This window comes from Apium graveolens, chromosome 6, assembly GCF_009905375.1.
Source record: "Apium graveolens cultivar Ventura chromosome 6, ASM990537v1, whole genome shotgun sequence".
NCBI classification, from domain to species: Eukaryota; Viridiplantae; Streptophyta; class Magnoliopsida; order Apiales; family Apiaceae; genus Apium; species Apium graveolens.
In genome coordinates this window covers 183,404,148-183,426,679 of record NC_133652.1, presented here as the reverse complement: position 1 = coordinate 183,426,679, position 22,532 = coordinate 183,404,148, and the positions used below count along the sequence as shown (strand labels likewise).

General features: G+C 34.7%; 1 long non-coding RNA gene across 1 annotated transcript; it reads right to left on the bottom strand.

Annotated features, from left to right (window-relative positions):
- Nucleotides 1-1,558: 1,558 nt before the first annotated feature.
- Nucleotides 1,559-4,501, bottom strand: LOC141666565 (uncharacterized). Its single transcript, XR_012552289.1, has 3 exons — nt 4,303-4,501; nt 2,361-2,427; nt 1,559-1,899 (listed from the first exon to the last, which is right to left on the bottom strand). It is a non-coding gene; the product is annotated as an uncharacterized LOC141666565 (long non-coding RNA).
- Nucleotides 4,502-22,532: the final 18,031 nt, after the last annotated feature.

Below are 22,532 nucleotides of genomic sequence, written 5' to 3'. Positions count from 1 at the left end.
TTCTATCTCACTAATGCAAATAATCATGTTCAACAGATATACAAACACATATTCAAGATCTTATAGAGCAACAATCACAAGTTAAACATCAGTCCTAGTTACTAGAAAAATATTCTAGAGAACTAGTTCAACATTATCTATGTGTGATGCTATCATGCTTATGTGATTTTTAAATATTTGAACACTAGGATCTTAGCATGCAATGAATATTGAGAGCAAAAATATTGTAGTGGTCCGAGAAATTGAAAACTGAGATATGTGAGTTGAATCATCTTCAGAGATTGCTATGAAAGCAAGATATTCATGATCTTCCTTCTCATCATCTGATTCATCCCAACTCCTATAATTATGACAAGAAATATGTGACAAGTAACTATCAGGGATTTGCTACAACAAAACATGAAGCTTTACAAACAAGGATAAGTAGGGACTTAGTTGACGAGTTGAGTTTTATCTGGATACTTTCTTAAGAAAACATTCCACTTTTGTCTCAACTCGTCAACTAAGTCCCTACTTATCCTTGTTTGTAAAGCTTCATGTTCTGTTGTAGCAAACCCCTGATAGTTACTTGTCACATATTTCTTGTCATAATTATAGCTATCAAATCTTGTTCATGTCATCATCTCAGTCTTATAACCACCTCTAGAACTGAATCCTGAAGAATCTTTGTTTGGAAGTAGATAGGCCTGATCCTTGGATATAGATTATGTATTCCTTCTGAATCTGGTACCACTAAACTTCCTTGACATGTGAAACACTTCCCGGTAGTCCAGTCCTTCAAGTATTCTTCAAGTGTACAAGTCATTTTTATATACCCGAGCTTCGTCTGATTTAACTAACATTACTCTTCTATTATATCCCGAGGTATCAAATTTAATGCCTGTAGCTGAGATGTTTGTATTTTCACACTATTCTCTCTAACCTCCTAAATTCCTTCATTTATGATCTTTTTTGATTTCCGGATAAATGTAACATTAGTAAAACCACCGTGGGATTGTAAAATCTGTAATCAATAAAGTTATCTTAAAAAACTATAAGAAAAAGATCTATCAACGGCCCCCTATCAGCTACCGCAGTCGGTAGCTGTTAGGTATCAGCGACCGACCACAATCGCTAAACGCAGTCGCATAAAAAATGGTCGATCTTATGCACATCAGCGACCAATTTCAGCGACCGCATCTTTCACGACGACTTTTAGCGACCAATCAGTTGCTAATCCAAGTCAGCTTCCATTTGTCAGCAATCCAAGTCAGCTTCCATTTGTCAGCAAGCCACGTGTCAGTGACGGATATAGCGACGGAGGTGCCTACGACCTTCATATCAGCAACCACTTTCAGCTAGCTAATGTTGGTTAATTTTGCTACAGCTTTCTGCTACATAATCCCGTCGCTAACTTTATACAAAAATTGCGCATTCTGTTGCTGATACCAATTTTTTGGGAGAAAAATCATATTCTTTTTTTAAAAAATTCCCAATTTTTTTAAACATTCATAAAAATACAAAAATTTTCTATGCCCAATGCATTCACTAAAATTGTGAAATTGACCCAACACAGACATAATAAAATATAAATATTTTCTATCTGATAAATCAAACAAATTAAAAGGTTCACATCATCTATATAATTCTTTAAACAACACATCCTTAAAACCACAACCGTATAAGAAAATACATCCATAAATGTAAGCTTACACAAAAACTCTAAGATTTGCCAATAATAGGCACACCTGCAGATCTGTTTGCGGAAGTAATATAGCTCTTCTTCACCCACTTATTGTCTTTTCACTCTGGTCACACATCCAAGCTCCTATATTGCTACTGCACCCCCAAGGATTATATTAGTGCATGTGCAACACTCCATGGCCTAGATGGCCAATACAAGCATATTCTACATAAAAACTACAACATGGATAAATTATAAGAGAAAATACTAAAAAAACTAGCAAGATATGGATAACAAACAAAAGAGGTGATTAAATAATCATATGAATATCAGTAAAAAGTAAATAAAAAAGCATGTAACTGCTTTTATCAAGTTTACAAATGACATTCAAATGCTACTATTTCTGCCATGTACCTTTCCCAGTAAAAATTTATTATGAATAAATATTGTTATATCACTTGATTTTCTAATTCTTGCCTACATTATAATTCGAGGCCCTATTTTATAATAAAATTAACTGAAACATCTATTCAGCATCATAAAAAAAATCCAATATATGAGGCTTTAATTGACCATTATAGATATATCATGCATCTTCTTAATCCATCAATTAAGATGATAATTATATCTTATGTAAAATAGTAGTACAAAGCTCAACCCGCAGATTGATTAACATTAATAATTTTTCTTAACTTACACATTTATGCAATAAGCACTCGCCACCTGCCTTCAAAATTCTTGCTCTTGCAGTAAATTTCTTGCACCTGAACATCATCGGAAATATTACCAACAATAATAGAAATCTTATCCTCATACTATCAATAATCACATCATATTGGGATTAGAATAGCATTTGCAGCAATTACATCTATGTAAGCTAGATAATTCGATCCTTTGTAAATCCAAATAATAACATGTCTTCCTTAAATTTGACTATACTATTTGCGTCTCCTAAACTGGTGCAACTATCTTCACATTAACACGAGTAAATGTGAACAAACTTACTCAAAGTAGTTGATTCTTTTTCATAAATGTAGCCTGGTCCAACACTACACGAATGTGGAAATAACTCAAATACCACTAGATCTTGTGTTCGTAAGAACTTTATCCGATGTTCTAAAAATAATGCCGCCTGGTCTGGAGGTGGCATACTTATTTCATTGCATAACATAAACACTACTTCTGACATGCTTGGTCTTGCAGCGACAGATTCTTGATTGCAAGATAGCCTGATGTGGATGCATCTATAAATTTGGGAATAATTTTAATGTGATTTACCAAGCGACTCACGATCAACTATTTACATGACCCTGAATTCCCTCGAGAGATCCCAAACCTCAGAACAATTTACAAGACCCTTGATTAAATTAACACTACAACACTGTTAATATTGAAGTTGTCTGCTTTTGTCAATAGTTTATCAAGATTGTAAACTGAGGATATAAGTAGATTTGCTACTTATATGTCCAATTAGATTGACGGAGTGTTTAGCATAGTAAGTGTTGTTCATTCTTTCATAATGATCTCTAAAAGTAGAATTACAAAGTTAAGAACATCAGACTAAATTGAAAAAAGTCCTTCCATTGCATATCAGTGACATATAACCATTTCAATTATATAAGTGTCATGTTAAATCTAGCTTAATTAAAAGTGGGCAAAAGTATTAAAAATAACCACTGCTTCAACTATCTTCACTTTAACAAAAGTAATGTGAACAAACTTACTCAAAGTAGTTGATTCTTTTGCCATAGTAAACAAGATATATTAGGGTACAACATATCAAAAATCTTATGTCAAATAATTAATACACAATTTGTGACATAATACACAAGTCTGTTATGTTTTTTTCGAACCATAGCTCGGGCCAGGTATATAAATTAGTTATATCTCAAGTTTCATGCCTTTACTCATCACTTAAATATCCGACTTGTGTTCTTTGACCATGGCTAATTAGGTCACTAAACCTCATAAAATCTTAGCACGGAATAGAGAAATGTTGCTGAAAAACTAAATTATGCGAAAACAATGATCGGTTTAACAAAATTAACCCTTTACACCTTTTTGTAAATTGCACAAAACTTCATATACATGTTATCCAAACATTTGTACACAAATATTTTTTATGCTTGATCAATCTAAAGTTTCTAAGTGCTTGGAAACTGCTGCGCAGACACAAATCAAATTTCCAAGTTTCCAATATATTCACAACTAATCTTGTACTGCAAATACATAAATTACAACCCTAACATAGATACTACATAAATATATAAGTTTAAATGTAACGAGATGATATTCAAAATCTTTAGGTGCTAGTATCCGAGTCCGAATCATCTTCTTTAGCATTTGTCACACCAAACACCAATGCATACATTATTAAAAAAAATTGAAAATGACAACAACTTTACCCTCTATTCACATTCCATTTCCTATCAAAACTAGTATATACAAAAGCAATTCACATAGAATAACACAGAAAAATTATTATCACACGATAACATACATAATTGGGAAAATAGATTGACACTCATATTAATATGATATATATTTATATATATCACAATTTTTATTTCTACTTAATGATATATTTGTACCTATACATATATTATATACATATGTAGATATAGAATGTAAGAAATTACCTGGTAACTAAAAGCATAATAGGGATTAGACGGTTGAGACAAAACGATTTTGGGGAGAAGAAGATGACCTTCTTCCTGGTCACCGAGTAACTGTAATTGTGACTAGATCTAGTCATCTAGATAAAAATAATCATTTAACCTCGTCCCGGGACACCGACGGTACATAAGACCTCAATTTGAGGCTGTTGATTTCATTTTTTTTAATTTTATTATACTTAATTAGATCCAAGGTTTTAAAAATGAAAAAACAAATAAATTTTTTTCATAGTAGATCCAAGGTCATTACGGGCACGCATCAACCAACTCTCGAGGGAAGTTTTTATTCTTTTTTAAAAGCCATAAATTTTATATAATATATATTTTTAATTTCATATAATATTATAACTATCAAAATTATTTATTGTTTAAGCTAAAAAAATATTTACTAAAAATTTTATATGTGTGTATCTATATATATATGAATAAAATAAAGTATACATTATAGATATTTTTTTTTAAATAAATAAATTTTCAAGGCATGTTTTCGATAATAGTATAATTAAAACAAAAATTAAACCTCTGTTAGTTTTACGAAAAATATTTGCGAGTAAAATGTTTTTCATATTTTTGGCTTACGTTAGTTTTAAATTTCAAGAAAACATGTCATAGGCATTTGTTTAAATTTTTGGAGAATATTTTTCACACTTTTCTATATTTGCTTTGTATTCAAGAAAGTAATATATTTTTCAAAAAATTTAAGTTTCAATTCAATATATTTTTTTCAAGAAAATTCTTCCAAAAATATTTTCCCCTAGAATTTTCATAAAATTTCCATAGCAATATTTTTTCTCGTAAACAATTAGTGGAAAATATTTTTCGAAAATAGAGTTTTCATGAAAAAATATTTTTTGAAAAATATTTATTAGAATGATGTAATTATTTGGCAAATAAACAGACTCTAATACAATCTTGTATCTAATAATATTTGTCAAAACTACGTGACAAATTAAATTAATAAAAAAAGTACCTGTTATGGAAAGCGGTCACTGATACACAACAGTCACTAGTACGTTTCGGTTGCTAAAATAGTGACGAATCACGGTCACTGATATATTGATGATGTGGCACTTTCAGCTATTAATGTCAATAGCAGATAAAATTTGGTAGCTGATATTAAAGCGGCATATTTTCCCACGAAATTTTTTGGAGGGGAAAGAGTATACCGGCCAATTTGCGACGGAAGTCGGTCGCTAATAGTTCTTTAGCGACATAATTTTATCTTTATTTTTTTCCCGCTTCTGAAAATCCAATGGTATCCTATGGAGTAAGCCTTTGAGAACGTTCCACAATTTTCTTCAACTTCATTGGAATAAGAAAACCTTTATCTTCAAATTCCGTGTTCGGGAATTTTCTAGTCTGAATAGCACATGGTCTTCGTTTTCTTCAAAAGATTAAAATAATCTTTAACGCTCAGAGGAATCTTCTAACACTCCTAGGAACCTTTGGCTGGAAATATTGTGAACTCCAAAAAAAATTGAAATTTTTGAGAACTAGAAATATTTCTAGGATAAGTACAAAATATTTAAAATTCAAAAATCTCAATAGTTGGTTTAAAATTCAAAAATCTCAAGAGTTGATAATTTTTGAAAATTAAAAATTCTGAAAGTATGAGAACTTGACTAGTTGGGCTGACACACCGGATCTGATATGTATATCTATCAACAAACTTTGATACCAATTGTTAGGTCCCGAAGTATCGTAGAGGGGGGGGGGGTGAATACGATACTCACTAATTAAAAAATTCTTTCGAATCTTTTGTGGATAAATAATTTAGTGTTCGGTTAGTGGTTCCATGTTCTTGAGGTGAATAGTGTTTTGGACATTAAATTAAAGAACATAAGATATTCTTGGAAGTATATATTCATATATAAATCCTCGAGGATGTTGCTACACTCTGGTAAGTAAATTAACCGGCAACAATCCAAGAACAACAACGTTCTTGAATCTAAAAAGATATACGAATTAAATCCTATATAATGATCTAGCTTTTTGTTTGTCTAAGAATCTAATTACCGTATAACGATTATAATTTCCCTTATGAATTGTAAGTCATATGTCATAGCCTATTTGTATATTCGAGGATTCAACTCAACTCAAATAAGAATGTAATAAGTAAATAGTGGATCGACCGTCAGAGAGATCTCGCAAAGTAATATCTGTCAAAGGATTCAGAGACAATGTTCATCTACAGACTTGAGGAGTTAATTCACTGGAAGAAGTTCAAGAAGTTGATCATGCCTCAATGATATAAATCAAGATCGTGGATTTAATCAAGTGACAGAGATCTCGTCAGAGTATCATTAATTACAAGGATTTAATTTGAAGAAAATCAAAGTGTCAAAGTCAAGACATGAAGAAACGTCACGGAAGTTAGTCACTCATGAACCAGACAGTACATCGAGTGTCAACGTTGAAGTGATGGAATTGATTTATAATTTTCAGTGATTTTCAGAAGATTTGCAGAAGAATGGTCGCTGCTCAAGACTAGAATTAATTCTCTATTAATTAATTAAGTCATCTAATTTAATTAAGAAAATAAATTATATCTGCGAAGAATAATTTATTTATTAATTGAATTAATTGATTAATTAATTCTGAATTAATTCTAGGAATTTTAGGAATTTTCAGAAGCTTAATTGGATTAAATTCAAGCATTAAATCAGCAAGACAATTGAAAATGAACTAGCATGACAATCAGGATTGTCATACCGATTGTCATGCTAGGCCATTTTCCATTGTCATACCGAAAGTTACTCTAGGAGGATAATTGTCTTGCTAGTTCATTCTGATTGTCATGCTAGTTCATTCAGATTGTCTTGCTAGTTCATTCAATTGTCCTACCGAAAGTCTTGCCAGCTATAGGATTGTCATGCCAATTCAATTCTATTGGTTTGTTGATTAAAAAGAAGCAGAAGACCTTCTTTCAATAATCAATCATTCAAACACAAGTCAAGAACAAAAGAGCAGCCGCCTTGAAATATAAAATCATCTTCTCTGCAGAAATTCAAGATCAATTTCTAGTTTGTTAATGTTAAATCCAAACCACTAGAATTATTTATCTTGTTCTTGTGTATCAATCTAGCGGATTAAAATCCCTAGAACTTAATCTCAAATCGCGTTTAGCATTTGATTCTAATTATTACAAAAATAGAAAAAGTTCATGTCGAATTTATTCTAGATTTGTGATAATTGATTTGAGATTAATACCTTGTAATCGATACAGTTGTTGTAACACATTTCAAGTTTAATAATATTTTTATTTAACTTGAATTTTGTTTCACATTTTTTATTCCGCATTTTATTCGATTATTTGGTAACGTTTGTATTCAACCCCCCTTCTACAAACACATTGGGACCTAACAATTGGTATCAGAGCCTTCTGATTAACGAACAAATCAAGATCCTAGACTTTTGTGATTTTTCAACTCCTTGAATTTTTATTTATTCAAAAATTCATAATGACTTCACATAAAGTTGGAACCGTTAAAATTCCACAATTTGATAAAGAGAATTATATCATGTGGAAGAAGAATATGCTATTATTTTTACAAGTTGCAAATCCCAAATATTCAAACTTGTTAAAGAAGGGTATAAAAACTCCGATGGTTATTGAACCGGAGGTAATAATAGATGGTGTGGTGACTACTGAAGCTAGAACCTATCCAAAAGAGGAATCCCAAGCTGAAGTACAAGTCCAACTACAACAAATTCCAGAAAGGTGGATCTTCATCCTCTAACACCAGCAGTGGTGGATACCAAACAGGGATGGTTGATCGGGGCACCATTAGATGCTATAACTGCAATGAGTTGGGACACTTTGCCACAGAATGTAGGAAGCCAAAGCAAGTAAGAAAGAACTCTGAAAGGGCTTATCTGGCAAAGGGAAGAAGCTGGGATGATACTGACAGTGAAGATGAAGATGAAGGAAATCTTGCTCTTATGGCTATTGATGGAAAAGCTTCATCGTCAAGAATAGAGGTAAAACTTTCTGATGCTGAAATGGTTTATCATCTAAGAGGTAACTTAGATTGTGCACGTCGTGATAATGAACTGTTAAGTTTACAGATCACAGACCTTGAGAAAGAGGTCAATGAATTAAGACTTGTGCACATTAATCAAGACAAATTAAAAGAACAGGTATCTTTTCTAGAGAATAGAGTTGACTGTTATAGAAAACTCGAAACTATTCTCAAAGACAAGATCACCGGTCTTGAGACTAAGGTTAGAGCCTACTTCAATTCTTGTTCGAAGGCTAAAGAGTTCTACAGTAAGCAAGCTGTTAATCAAACATCTGGAATAGGTTATGATTACAATGCTGCTATTGGAGAATTAGGCATAAACTCCCCTCCCCATGTCTGTGCTAAAGGGAGGGAAGTACCACATGTGCTTAAGGGTGTTAATGAACCCCTCTATAAAGCATCAATTGCTGAACCATTTGATGCGACCTCTTCTGTTATTCAAGAAGAAATACGTGCTGAGGATCATGCTTATGAGAAGATTGTTTCCAAGTCAAGTGAGTCGAAAGTTCCAGTCAAAGTTGTGAAAGCAACTGAGACTAACTCAGACACACATGAGTTGGATAACAATAATGCCATGTCTACCATGCATAAATTGCCTGCTGTTAATCACTCTCATAAAGCATGTGGTGTTGCTAATTGTATGTCTTGTGCTTTTAATATGATGTATGCTTATTTTAATGGTAAGTATGTGTCTAATGATAAGACTACTCCTCGTCAGCATGTGAATAACAAGAAGCATGATAGGTCTAAGACTGCTAGTCCTTCTAAGGCTAGAAAGGAGACATTTGTGCCTAAGCTTAAACAGAAATTTGTTAAGGCTGTTTACAAGGTCAAATGTTCAGTCATTGAGAATGTTGAGATCGTTAAAATTAAAAATGTTGTTTTGTCTGACAAAGGACAGTTCTACAAGTATGCCGGGCCCAACCAAGTTTGGGTTCCGAAGAAGGTCTAATCCATTTGAAGTGCAGGGCAGTATACAGGTGTAACCGGTAGTGTGGATTCTTGACAGTGGATCATCAAGATATATGACCGGAGATAGAGCCCTGCTATCAAATGTGGATTGAGAAAGATGGCCCCCTGGTTACCTTTGGAGATAACAGCAAAGGTTTATCTGAGGGATATGGCTGTTTGGAAGCTGGGAATGTTATCATTGTAATTTTGTATATTGTGCTAGGTTATTATCAGGAAGCAGTATCTAACATATAGCACCAGTGACGAGACTTGAGAATATTACGACATATCAGGCACCTGCTGCACATTACACTTGGAATTGTACTCTAGTAAGATGTGTACAAGTGTACTCCTGGTTGGTGAGTTAAAAGAGGAAGTCAGTGCACCACAGTTCATGGACTTTGCAGCTGCAGATCTGTTGGACTATGCAATCTCTTCTTCACAATCTCACTTCAGGTTGGTATGAACTAGTATACTGCTCAAGCAATCGTCAAGGACATGGTATGGCACTCTAACAGAAGTTATAATTTTATATGAACTAGTAGAGTCGTCATATTTATAACTATCTTATCACTAAGCACAATCATATTGTTTTATATGTGCAGTGGTATATTGATAATGCAACATAACAATTAGTATCTAAAGTACTTGACAAGTATCGGTCAATGATATGTTGTTAACATTATGTTGCAGATATTTGTAAGCTTTTGACATGAATGAGAATTACTTAGACTTTACCCTAAGCGATCAATGTTTTATCAAAAACTCATTCATTTTGAAAAACAAAAATTAAACTTCTTTCTACATTAGTGATTTATTATTTCATGTAAAATCTTTTGAAATCACTATTGTAAATCATTTTCTCTCTATTACCATATATTCTGTGTTACAGGTTCAGTCTTCAATGACTTTCTTTCATTAACAGTCATGAGGTTGAAAACCCACAACGTCTATCCCAGACTGTAAAGACAAACACAAAAACAGAACCAACCAACACTCTCTTACCACTAAATGTAGTATGAATGAGCGTGAGGGAGATAGTGCCTAGTGCACCACATAAGGAAGGTTCTGTAGTCAACCCAGTAGCTCTGTCTCCTACATAGATGAGTAGTATTTAAACCGAGACAACTGCTAGCCCCCATACATCTTCTCAAAAAGATGTAATGGCTGAAAAGGCACTAAAACATTTACTAGATTCATTCTCTCAACAGGGTGCGTCTATTGAATTTTGCCTGTCGGCCAAGGTATCCGATGTAGTGTCACCACTTCTGCAATTCTTGATGCACAAGGAGAGGTTACACACACACAAGGATGAGTTGACGGAAACAAGAGTTTCGACCATTTTAAGGTCAGATTCGATTGTTCAAGGTTCGTTAGTGGACCAATTGCCTTTACAGGTGTTAGGAGAGGATACTGATCCAAAATCCATATGTCAGTGGTCAGTGTCTACCTCCCCAGGCTTAAATCCCCTGGATGCATCTGCGGATAGTGGATCTGACATAGGTGCAGATCGGCAACTTGTTGACAATGATTCAGATATTACCTGATGAGTCACAAGGAAGTGTCTTCACAGACATTAGAAGGGAACTTTGATCTTTATGCTAAAATCGTTGGATCATTGTTTACCTTCCCAGAATTCAAATCTGGAACCCTAAAAGGGAAACTAGCAACTTGTAGATTATGACTCAGATTTATCTGACGAGTTTAACAAGGATGGGGATTTGTGAACTCCCATTGCACCACCTGTGACCTCCTTAAAGGATGGCTAAGGTGATTTTCCTTGCAGGTACAGCTGGATTATGGAGCTATGAGAGAAGAGTGATACACTTGTGAGATTGAGTGTAAACACGAGTGGAGAGAAGAGTGAAACACATGTGAGGTACACTAAAACACAATCACACACTCACAGTGAGGAAGAAAAAGAAACTACTTGTTATTTCTTTTCCAACCAAGTGAAATATGAGAACTCCTTCAGACGACGGCATACATTCCTTCTTTAAGGGGGAGATAAAAGCTTAAGTAATAGTTTGGAGGATTCCTCAACTAAGGGGGAGAAATAGCAGGGAGGAAGAAAAAGATCCTAAAAATGTACACTACACCACACCATTGTTGTTTTTAACTACGGATCCTATTGTACGGGAGAGGTGGTAAACACAAGGTGATTTTCTGATAAGGGAAGAAGCTGTTAGAGGAGAACCATTGGTTTTTATCTGCGGATCCTATTGTACGGGAGAGGTGGTAAAACGAAGGTGATCTTCTTTAATCAGTTGATTCTCATAGGGGGAGAAGCAAGAGATATGGGCTTCTCAACAGGAAATGTGGTTGTACAAATGAAGATGGAACTACTTGAAGATATGTTCAGTCTAGAGGAACATCTACTTGGAATCTGGAAAATGTTAAATCTCATCCAGAACTTTTCTGCTATTTACTTTGCATGTATGTTCAGTCATATGTCATAGCCTATTTGTATATTCGAGGATTCAACTCAACTCAAATAAGAATGTAATAAGTAAATAGTGGATCGACCGTCAGAGAGATCTCGCAAAGTAATATCTATCAAAGGATTCAGAGACAATGTTCATCTACAGACTTGAGGAGTTAATTCACTGGAAGAAGTTCAAGAAGTTGATCATGCCTCAGTGATATAAATCAAGATCGTGGATTTAATCAAGTGACAGAGATCTCGTCAGAGTATCATTAATTACAAGGATTTAATTTGAAGAAAATCAAAGTGTCAAAGTCAAGACATGAAGAAACGTCACGGAAGTTAGTCACTCATGAACCAGACAGTACATCGAGTGTCAACGTTGAAGTGATGGAATTGATTCATAATTTTCAGTGATTTTCAGAAGATTTGCAGAAGAATGGTCGCTGCTCAAGACTAGAATTAATTCTCTATTAATAAATTAAGTCATCTAATTTAATTAAGAAAATAAATTATATCTGCGAAGAATAATTTATTTATTAATTGAATTAATTGATTAATTAATTCTGAATTAATTCTAGGAATTTTAGGAATTTTCAGAAGCTTAATTGGATTAAATTCAAGCATTAAATCAGCAAGACAATTGAAAATGAACTAGCATGACAATCAGGATTGTCATACCGATTGTCATGCTAGGCCATTTTCCATTGTCATACCGAAAGTTACTCTAGGAGGATAATTGTCTTGCTAGTTCATTCTGATTGTCATGCTAGTTCATTCAGATTGTCTTGCTAGTTCATTCAATTGTCCTACCGAAAGTCTTGCCAGCTATAGGATTGTCATGCCAATTCAATTCTATTGGTTTGTTGATTAAAAAGAAGCAGAAGACCTTCTTTCAATAATCAATCATTCAAACACAAGTCAAGAACAAAAGAGCAGCCGCCTTGAAATATAAAATCATCTTCTCTGCAGAAATTCAAGATCAATTTCTAGTTTGTTAATGTTAAATCCAAACCACTAGAATTATTTATCTTGTTCTTGTGTATCAATCTAGCGGATTAAAATCCCTAGAACTTAATCTCAAATCGCGTTTAGCATTTGATTCTAATTATTGCAAAAATAGAAAAAGTTCATGTCGAATTTATTCTAGATTTGTGATAATTGATTTGAGATTAATACCTTGTAATCGATACAGTTGTTGTAACACATTTCAAGTTTAATAATATTTTTATTTAACTTGAATTTTGTTTCACATTTTTTATTCCGCATTTTATTCGATTATTTGGTAACGTTTGTATTCAACCCCCCTTCTACAAACACATTGGGACCTAACATGAATATACAAGAGTTAAATAGGGAATTATAACGTTTCTCCGGTGAGAAGTTTAATGGATATTCAATAAGCCTGGACTTCTCTGTGCATCTTTGTTTCTTGTTTCATCAGCTCTCGTTTGAGAAGAAGATGAACAGAACAATAATGTTGATTATTTTCTTCTACTTCTTTTTGTAGACTTTATATCAATTTGAATTACGTGGCCGAATATTAACCAAGTAAATCAATTAATAGATTCAATAAATTGTTGCTGAGAGTTTACATACGTCCAAGGACAGTTTATCACTTAGAAATATTCAACTAAGCTTCCACTTGCACCAAGAAGCCTCCTAGTTGTTCCAATTGCGCCTACAAGCTTTCTAGAGGAATTTTGACTTAAATTTTATGCTGAGTTGCGCCATCAAGGCCTCCATGATTACCACTGACAACTACAAGCACTCTAGGAAGCATTTTGCCTTGTTTTTTTCCTAATTGGTGCCTACTAGTATCCTTGGAGCTTCCTAGGCGACCACAAGGGACTGGAGGAGGTTTTTTCCTAAAAAAAAAATCCTAAGTTGCACCTCCTATCTCCCTAGGACATTTCACTGGCAACCACATGCTACTAGGTGCATTTTTGAGTTGGTTTCTGCTCTAATATCTTCCCTGTTGCTCCTACTAGGTCGAGACCAACTCTGGTACTTAGTTTTTTGAGCCATACTTTAAGGTAATTGCTTCTACTAGATAATATAGTGGCCATGGTGACTTATACTAGAAGGTTGTGATCACTCTGACTTAGTTCGTGTCGAGAACTTTAACCCTTAAACTGTCCCGTCTTCAAGTCTTCTCTTCGAGTCTTCGTATATACCATATAACCTTCATAATCAAATACGAATCCTCACTTAACAATTCTTCTAATGATAATACTCAGATTCCTTCCACGACCCTCTGAAGCCTAATGCAACTAGTTTGGTTCACAGACGACTAACTTTGATTCAAGTCTTCGTATTATAGCTTTGATTACATTGTTAACTTGCAACAACTTTATCGCTTCAAACACTGATTGTCATTGAAAAAAGGAACTTTCAATGAAATCTTTTCAGGTAATTAGGCAACATCTTCATTGCTACTACAATCTTGAATACTTCATTCACTATTCTTCACTGACGCTTGAACATATAAATGAACTCCTTTCAGTGAGTATTACTTCAAGACTGTGTTGTCTTCTTTAACCTCTGTCTTTACCCTATCTTCAATTCTTCATATTTCTATGCTTCGAACACTGTCTATCTTCAATCAATGCTAATACACTGAAATCTTATGGAGGCACTTTTACACTGAATCTTCAACACTTCTGAAATTCTGAGAGTCTTTAAACCTTATTCTTCACTGAGGCATGGACATGTTAATGAACTTCTTTTAGTGACCTATACATAGACTTCAAGACTTCTTTTAATGTATGATTCTTTGTATTTACCTTATCTTCATTTCTTTCTTATTTTGTATTTATACGTAGTCTTATTTACTTGTCCCTTTCTAGTGTTGAGTTATCACGTCTACTGTTCATAGAGCTTCTCAATCTCACCAATGGAATGAAACAAAATTAGAACAGAAGAAACCCAAGTATAATATGTGACTGTCTCCTTAAAGCGTATTAGCCCTTACCGTGTGTGCGAGCGAATAGCCTCCCAGGATAAAACGAGTTGCAGTGAGGCAGAACGTCACTTCCAGCGAGTTTGAGACAAACAAGAAACTATCACTAGAATATTTGGAAACTTTAGGACTGAAGAGAACAAAAATTAAAGAGACAACTCTTATTTTCTCAACATTATAAAACTGGTGCCCTAAGATTCCATTTATAAAGAAAGGCTTGAAGGACTTAATTTTTCTTTTCAATGTGGTATATGGAATTTATAAGAAAAAACAAGGAAGGGGTTTGTGATACTCCCGATGTGGTAAAAAACCACTTTTCACATTAAAAGGTCACACTCTGAAACATTAGTTCTCATTCACCTTTTACTCATTTTAAGCGTATAAATATGCGTTAAAATCCCCTACTAGAGTAGAATATGTTCCAATAAATACACACCACTAACACATATGGTGTCTCACTCATATAGAATCTTAAAATGATTCACAACTTAGTCTAAAATACTAAGTTTTCCCGACAATCCCTTATAAATGAGATTGATGGTTAGTAGCACACACCACACAGACAGACAGACGCATAGTTTGACTTGATGATAGTTTCTTCGATTAGATATAGCATTCGATAGTTAGAGAATGCTACTTGGACCTTCGCTCAAATAAGCATATCGACTTTATTGGTAGAGAGTGGACGTGCTTATCCTTGAAATGTTTGACCGCTTGTGTAAACGATGATACACTCATCACTATATCTCTTTTAATTTGTTCACCTCTCATGAGTATGTCCATTTTGGCCATGGAACATCGTCCTAGTTCTGTAGGAGTTTCTAAAGAATTGTGCCTAACAATTCTCCTTTGAAGCAGCCCCACTTTTTTCCCATATAGATGATATTTATCTTTAAGAGTAACCCGCGTTTACTCAACTAAATTCTATGCGTTCACTCTTAAACTCCATGTATGCCAAAAGATCATTAAAAGATCAAAAGCTTAACCTCGTACCATATGGGTCTCTAGTCAGCATTTGTTGGGTGACCATCATGACGCCGTTAAGCAATAGGCTTAAGGCTCACCCCTATCGATGATTTCTCAGCCACTTCTCTTATTAACTCTTTGGTTAGCGGATTCACGATATTATCCTTTGACGGTATGTAATCAATAATGATAATTCCGGTCGAGATTATTGTCTAATGGAAGTATGTCGTCATCATATGTGACAAGACTTTCTATTCTACATCATGCTCTGTGCTTTGCCAATAGTGGATTGACTATCGCAGTATATCCCTATTGCATCACAGGCTTTGGCCATCTTGGAATATCCTATAAAAATTGATATTCATCCTCTTCGGCACATTTATCTTGTTCCACAAACTTAGCTTCCATTGTGGAATGAGTTATTACGGTTTGCTTTAAGGATTTCCATGATATTGTCGTGCCATATAGTGTAAACACATAGCCTCTCGTAGACTTTAGTGCCTTCTTTCTAGATATCCAATTCGCGTCTGTATATCCCTATAATACTGCTGGGTATCTGTCATAATGCATTCCATAGTATCGAGTTCCCCTCAAGTACCTTAGTACTCGTATGATCGCTCTCATGTAATCAGCTCCCAGATTACTCGTAATTGAGTATGCAATGCCTGGTCTTGCACAACTCATAAGGTACATCGGACTTCTAATTATTCTCGAGTATTCTAGTTAGGAAACTGCTACACCTTTGTTCTTGGATAGATGTGAAGTCATATTCACATGTTTTCAATCTTTCTCAAAGTTATCCTTAAAAAACTTCTCAAGAATCTTGTCAATATAATGACGTTGACTCAATGCGAGTCCCTCTGATGTTCCAGAAATCTGGATTCCTAGAATCACATTCGCTAGTCCCATATCTTTCATATCATTTGTAGATTTGATCACTTTATCATTGCTTCCAGTAGTAAGTAGATCATCTACATACAATGTAATCATGACATAACCGTTGTCATTGTCCTTGACATAAGTGCTCTTTTTATCCTTGTAATAGGCACAACTATCACATTCGTTGATCTTGAAGCCACTGTCCAGCACAACCTCATCAAATTTCTCATGCCATTTCATAGGCGCTTGGTTCAAGTCATATATTTACTTCACTAGCTACAGACTTTCCTTTCTTGTCCAGGGATAACAAAACCTTCAGGTTGTTCCACATAGATTCCTCATCTATATCCCCATTTAGGAAAGCTTTTTTCACATCCATTTGATGTACTGCTAAATTTTGCATTGCAGCAATAGCTAACATCATCCTTATAGATGTTATTTTTGTTACTGGAGAATATTTGTCAAAGTAATAAAGACCGTTATGTTGCTTATAGTTTTTGATTATGAGGCTCGCCTTGTACTTACCGATAGTGGCATCAATTTTTAACTTCTTCTTGAAAACTCACTTGCTAGCTAGCAATTTACAACCGGCTGGCAAGACCACTAGTTCCCAAGTATGATTTTGCATAATTGAATCAAATTCATTTTTAATGGTTTCTTTCCACATAGGGCCACCAGGTGAGGTAACCGATTCCTTATAGGTTTTCGGTTCACCTTTTTCGAGCCAATAGATCATAAAGTCAGACCCATAGGATTTCTCCTTACATTGTCTTTACTCCTTCTCACTACCCCCACATTTTCATCCTCGCTTTCATCACTCTCATTATTGTCATCTATTGACTCATGAAATCATTTAGACGTTATTGGAAGTTCGTTTCCCGGATTACAAGAATATATCGTCTCCAATAATGACGCATTCCTAGATTTCATAATCATATTCTTTTAAATGTCAGGAATCTTGAAATCATGTACGAAAAACTGATATGTAGTGTTATGTGGTGGATATCCGATGAAGTTACAATCTACAGTTTTTGGATCAATCTTCACCTTCTTAGGTGCAGGGGTCAGCACCTTTGCAAGGCACCCCCATACTTTCAAGTGTTCGTAACTTGGTTTCTCTTTCTTCCACATTCCATAAGGACTTACTTTCTTATTCTTTCTAATCATCTTATTAGTAAGATAATTTGCACTTAAGATAACTTCCCCCCACATTGACTGCGGAAGTCCAGAGCTTAACAAAATCGCATTCATCATCTCTTTGAGAGTGCGATTCTTCCTCTCAGCCACTCCATTTAAATGAGGAGAATATGGTGCAATGACCTCATGGATTGTACCATATTGTGAATAGAATTCCCCAAAGGGTTCCACATATTCACCTCCATAATCACTACATACCGTTTTGATTTTCTCTTTTTATTGTGTCTCAACTTCTTCCTTATAGATTTTAAATTTATCTATAGCTTCGTCTTTGCTTTTTAGCAAATATACATAGCAGTATTTTGTACAATCATCCATGAATGTAATTAAATACTTATTTACTCCTCTATTTGGAGTGAATTTTAAATCACAAATGTCACTATGTAATAATTTAAGCACTTTAATGTTTCTTTTAACACGTTTAAAAGATTATCACATTAATTTTGCCTCAACACAAGTTTCACACTTATGTTTTGAATTGGTATGTATTGTTTAACATTTAATCTTCATAAAGGGTCATAACTCATATTTCCTAATCTAGCATGCCATAAATTAAATGACTCGAGCAAGTAAGCAGAAGAATTCTTCATTTCATTATCGTGCTTAATAGGCATAACATTGAGCTTAAAAAGCCCATCAGTTACATAGCCCTTGCCTACAAAAATATCACTTTTAGAAAAAATAACTTTATCTGACTCAATTCCAATACGAAAGTCACGCTTATTCAATAAGGAACCAAACACAAGGTTCTTGCAAATATTAGGAAAATAAAGTATATTCTTCAAAGTCGGTTCTTCCCAGAATTCATCATCAAAATCACCGTGCCTTCACTTTCAGTGGTAGAAGTCATTGAATTCCCCCTGTAAAGCTTCTCACAAGCATCAAAAGCTTTGAGGATAGATAAAATCACCTTGTCTAATCAAACATGCCTAATAGCACCAATATCAATCCACCACTCACGCAGATTAGAGCCGACCAGGTTCACTTCAGAGACCGTAGCACAGAGGTCTATGTCATCCATCTTTTTGGAGATATGATCGGCCATGTTTGCTTCTTTCTTCTTTTTGGCCTTCTTGAGATTCTTGCAATCACAAGACCTGTGATTCACTTTATCACAGTTATAGTACTCCCCTTAAAATTTCAACTTCGAAATCCCTCCCTTGGGTGCCAGCTTTGCCCCTTTTCCAGAAGTGGTCTTCTTGGGCTTGGAGCTTTCAACATGCTCCACCATGTTTGCCTTCTTAGTAGAAACATCCATTTTCTTCTCAGATCCCATATTTTCTTCTTCAATATAAAGTCTGAGAATCAGGTCCTCTATGGTCATCTCCTTCCGCGTGTGCTTAAGGTATTTCTTAAACTCTTTTCGTGCAGGTGGCAGCTTTTCAATCATTGCAGTAACTTGGAAAGATTTACTAATGACCATTCCCTCATCATGAATTTCATGAATGATCACCTACAATTCTTGCATCTGACTGACCACAATCTTAGAATCCACCATCTTAAATTCAAGAAAATGGCTAACAATCCACTTCTTTTCCCCAACATCCTCAGTTTTATACCTATGGTCAAGTGACTCCCATTAGGCCTTAGCTATTGTCTTTGAGTTATACACGTTATACAACGAGTCAGCAAAATAATTAAGCACATAGTTCCGAGAGATATAGTCGGAGTGCTTCCAAGCATCAACAACATACATAGTCTGCGCGTTGCTTTCAATAGTGAGCAATGGTACCTCTTCCTTCCGGAAGCAATTCGAATGCAGCGTGATCAGATAAAAATGCATCTTTTACTCCTAACATTTGAAGTTTATTTCGTTGAAATTCTCGAGTTTATCAGCATGTGCAGCATGCACGGTTGGCATAATATATGCCACAAGCACCGCTAGTGTGACAGTTTGTACGTGCGTCTGTACTATAGGTGTCTGCACACAAGTAGGCACCACATGTACAATCAGAGAAATGGGTCATGCCAACGTCTGTCCAAAGGGAAGACTAAATTGTACAATGATAGGGTGTCCCATAGGCACATATCTCGCAGGAACATGTCCAACATGTGCCTGACCCCCATCAGACACTCTGATATGTGCTTTAGGGTTAGGTGTCTGCTGGTGAACACCATCAGATCCAGCAATCTGTGCGTTGGGATCAACCATCGTATTCATTGCGTTGTTCACAGTTTAATTTTCCATAGATCTGTCACTCAAACAAATAAGTAACCACGTAAGTAATCACAGAGTAAAAATAATACTCTTTCCCTCCCTTTGAGTTGTTAACATTTGAAATAAAGTGTTCGACACGCCTTTTAAGACTCTTATTCAAGTATAGTTCAATAACTTATTTTGAAAATTTTCCTTTTTAAATAGAAGTTTAAATATTTAATATTTATTTAGAAGAAATTTTTTTAATAATTTATTTAACTATACTAGATAGGAGCCTTAAAATGCGTGTCGAACACTTCATTTCAAATGTTAACAACTTAAAGGAACGGAGGGAGTACGCTTTAAGATTGTTGTACAATCTGCGAAAAATTAAGTTATAATAACAATTGTGTTGGTGTGTATAATTACTAGAGTGGTGTAAATAAACAATGAACAGAACAAAATTAAATAAGAAGGAGACAAGAACGGAAAAACCCGAGTCTAGTCCGTGACTGTCTCCTTAAAGCGTATTAGCCCTCACTGTATGTTCGAGCGAATAGCCTCCCAGGATAAAACGAGTTGTTGTGAGGCAGAGCGTCACTTCCAATGAGATTGAGACGGATAAGAAACTATTACCAGAATATTTGGAAAATTTAGGACTAAAGAGAACGAGAATTAAAGAAACAACTCTTATTTTCTCCACATTATAAAACTGGTGCCTTAAGATTCTATTTATAAAGAGAGACTTGAAAGGTCTTATTTTTTTTCCGATGTGGTACATGGTATTTATAAGAAAAATTAAGGAGCGGGGTTTGTGCTACTATCGATGTGGTCTGTTAGGTCACACTTTCACTGTAGAGGGGGTGAATACAGTGTTTATTACAATCAAATCAAACTTCAAGAACTTATGTAACAGAAAACAAACTTTATTGAAACAATAAACCCTGTTACAATCTGGAACTGTTATCTCTCAGTGATGAACAAAATATCACGAGAGCTGCTAGGGTTACAGTAAATAATATTCTCGATAATGATAACACTTATAGTGTAAACCCTATATCTGTGTTTATATACTACACAGTTACAAGATAATCGCTAATTGATATGGAATATAATTCTGCTTCCTAAAATATATCAATCAGATATCTTCTATTCCAAGTATTCCATTCCTCACGGAATTCCTTCTTCATGCATATCTCTTCTTATGTTTATCTTGATCTTCTTAACTTCAATCAGCTACCGTCCTTATCTGATCGTTCTTCAGCACTTAAGTTCTGATATCTATCTCCTGATGCTTATCTCCTGATAACATAAGTACTGATATCCCTTAAGTTCTGACGTCCAGTATAAGTACTGATCAGTTAAGTACTGATTTGTTCTGTTCAAATAAGATCTGAAATCTAAACATAAAACATATTAGCCATGACATTATCAAATATATCTAACAATCTCCCCCAACTTGTAAATTAGCAAAATATACAAGTTTAACAGATATTTGATGATGTCAAAAACATTAAGTACAAATGCATGAGAAATAGACAAGATAACTACAACTTACAGTCCTTAAAGCTTTTACCAATTCAACTTCTGATAACAACTTTGGTCTGTATACACATCAGAATTTAAGTAGTTGTAGATCTTTGACTTGGCTTCATCATTTTCTGATCTCTCTGATGTCAGGAGTTGTTCTGAGATAATTCTTCAACAAACATTTCTCAGTATATCTGAGTTCATCAATCATTCTCCGTTTGACATCTTTAAGCTCTGCAGTATCTTCACCAGTTTGAAATATTGCAGCTCTGAGATCATTAATCTTTGCTTTTCTCAACTCCCGATCTAGTCTTATGACATAAGCTTTGTTAGACTCTAGATTGAATTCAAGCCCCTTAATACCAAGATATGTTCTGATCTGTGCAGTATTAGGCTTCATATCAACAATATCACCATTGTGATTTCTGTACTTTGGAACATATCTGCTGTCAGACTTAACAGAATAAAGCCTTTTCTGTCTCTGAATCTGTTCTTTTAAGTAGTTTGCAGCAGTCTCTGTTATTCTGTCATCCACTTGAAGTAAGAAAAGTACATGCTCCAATTCTTCAAAATACTTCAAAGGAATGGCATTTTGTCTTATATGATAAACCCTACCATCTGTCATGAAATACAACATGATGTATTCTTTCAAATAGGTATGGTAAACCATCTGTACAGATTCTAGTTGATTCAATCTCTCAGGAGTTGCTCCAATACCTTGTTCACTCAAGGAAGTTGGATCATTGGTAGTGTTGTGTACTCTTCTTTCATCAGCACTTCCCAATCCAGTTTTATCTCTAGCTTCCTTTCCAGTAACTACTCTTGCTTCAAAACCACTTGGAGTAGTCTTCAAAGATTGAGTCTGTTTTGCTTTAGTGAATCCTGGTAGGAGTGTTTTAGATTTATTTTCTGATATCAAGTTAACTTGAGCACTGTCAGAGGTTACTTGCTTCTTCTGAATATCAGAACTTACAATTTCTTGACTCTGAACAACTTGAGCCATGTCAGAGGTTGTTTTAAGAAATTTTCTTGAAGTCAGAGCAAGATCATCTTTTCCATCAGTAATTTCTTCTTCCTCAGGAGGTACATAAGGCTTGATAGGTTCACCAACCTTTTCTTTACCCT